Below are 1,873 nucleotides of genomic sequence, written 5' to 3'. Positions count from 1 at the left end.
GTTTTTGATGAAACAGGACATTTTAACATAACCATTTCAAAACAACTCAAATTGTTGAAGCATTGTTTTTATTGCCAAGTAACATGTGCAACAGTAACCATGGATCACCACCCAATTTCTGAACCACACTCTAGAAAGGATTAGGGGTGGGGTGAGGTGGGGTCAGGCTCAGAAATTAGGTGTGTCCATTGTATACATGACAAACAAAAACAAGGAAAAAACTATTTCTTAGGAGGAAATATTTTCTTTCATTTTACTTCCTTTTCAAAGTGCAAATTCCCCTAGGAGAAATAATAAACCAAGCTATCACTAGTAATTTACCCTTTTGTGCTAATGGGCTCTGAAAGAAACAGGGGAAGAAGTTTGAAGTCATTACCTAAGGCAGGGGAGTCAAAGAAGAATGTGAAAGAAAGAGGGTTGAGCATGAAGATCCTCAAATTGCAGCTCAAAAATGTTTCCCCCATCCTACTTTTCCCCAGGGTCATCCTTTACAGGGCAACTAGATAGAGAAGTAAGAGAGATTTCATGGTAGTCAACATCCTTAAGCCTACTTTAAATCACCAGATTGCTTTTGAGAGGCATGGCTTCCCCTCTTATAAGTACATTTCTGTTTCCTTTCCTTGTTCTCATTCTCTTTTCCCTCCTCTTGCTCTTATGCCTTAAGCCAGACGTTAGCAACCCAACTCAACTGACACCATTTTTTTATAAATCAAGTTTCATTGGAACACAGCCCGGTGCATTTGTTTACGTGTTGTCTGTGGTGGCTTTCACACTCTGATGGCAAAATTGAAGAGTTGAGAAAGAGACCAGTTGGACCACAAAGCCTCAAATATTTATTATTTGGCTCTTTACAAGCAAAGTTTGCCAACATCTGCTCTAGACTATGGGTTGACCCTAACTTCAACCTTCTGGGATATGGCTCAGCCTTTCTGAGCTCAAAATGTTGCTGGGATTTAACTTAAATGTGCCACTGAGAATAAGCTCACTCCCTAAATAGGATAGATTATTATGGGTTCTAGAAATTAAACTAAACTTAGGTTCAAGAGCAGTGCTTGTTGGAAGTGATCCAGTCACTTGTTCAGCTTGCAATTTCTGGAGAACTGTGAAGTAAAATAAAACTTATTTTAGCCAAAACACCACCAGAAATCTCCAAATGTTTAAATTAACGATAATAACATCCACTATCATTGCTCACTTTTCACATGCTAGGCACCATGCTGTGCACTTCACAGGTGATGTATAACCTTCTTTCATTTTTTCATCAATCCTGGGAAGCAGATACTATGATTATCTATACTTCATAGCTGAGAAAACAGACTTAGAATAAGAAATTTACCCAGGGTTACACAGCTGGGAAACAATGGAGCTAAAATGCAAAAACTCAAGTCTTTCCAGAGTCCATGCTTTAAAACCACTAAGCAGTTACCACTTCTAAGCCAAGACACTGAAGTTTGCCATAGTTTCAAGCCTAGAATCTGTAGTGCTCCTGGCCAGAACTTCCCCGGTGGCCCAGTAGTTAAGATTCCAGGCTTCCAATACAAGGGGCACAGGTTCAGTCCCTGGCTGGGGAACTAAGATCCCACATGCTGCATGCTCCCCCCACCCCCCCAAAAAAACCCAAACAACAACAAAAAGGACTGACCTTTTTGTTTGGGACTAAGGCTGCCTAGAGAAAAAGAACTGCTGTAAATGGCTTAGGAAGAAGAGGAATCTGTCACCAACACAATGAGATAATTCTTTCATTAAGAGACTTCCAGTTAAATACAGCAGCCTGACCACACACATGCAACCTTTCATCCCTCGGAGTCCTCACTAAAATGATTATAAAGGAATAAAAAGGATATAAGTTCTGAAGGACAGGGAAGCAGGAGAG

General features: G+C 40.3%; 1 long non-coding RNA gene across 1 annotated transcript; it reads right to left on the bottom strand.

Annotated features, from left to right (window-relative positions):
• Nucleotides 1–739: 739 nt before the first annotated feature.
• LOC129622474 (uncharacterized) lies at nt 740–1,668 on the bottom strand. The gene is made up of 3 exons (XR_008700002.1): nt 1,643–1,668; nt 1,196–1,267; nt 740–1,100 (listed from the first exon to the last, which is right to left on the bottom strand). It is a non-coding gene; the product is annotated as an uncharacterized LOC129622474 (long non-coding RNA).
• Nucleotides 1,669–1,873: the final 205 nt, after the last annotated feature.

Source organism: Bubalus kerabau, chromosome 11, assembly GCF_029407905.1.
Source record: "Bubalus kerabau isolate K-KA32 ecotype Philippines breed swamp buffalo chromosome 11, PCC_UOA_SB_1v2, whole genome shotgun sequence".
In the NCBI taxonomy this organism is placed as follows: Eukaryota; Metazoa; Chordata; class Mammalia; order Artiodactyla; family Bovidae; genus Bubalus; species Bubalus kerabau.
The sequence above is the reverse complement of the archived record's forward strand: the minus strand, read 5'-3'. Positions and strand labels throughout refer to the sequence as shown.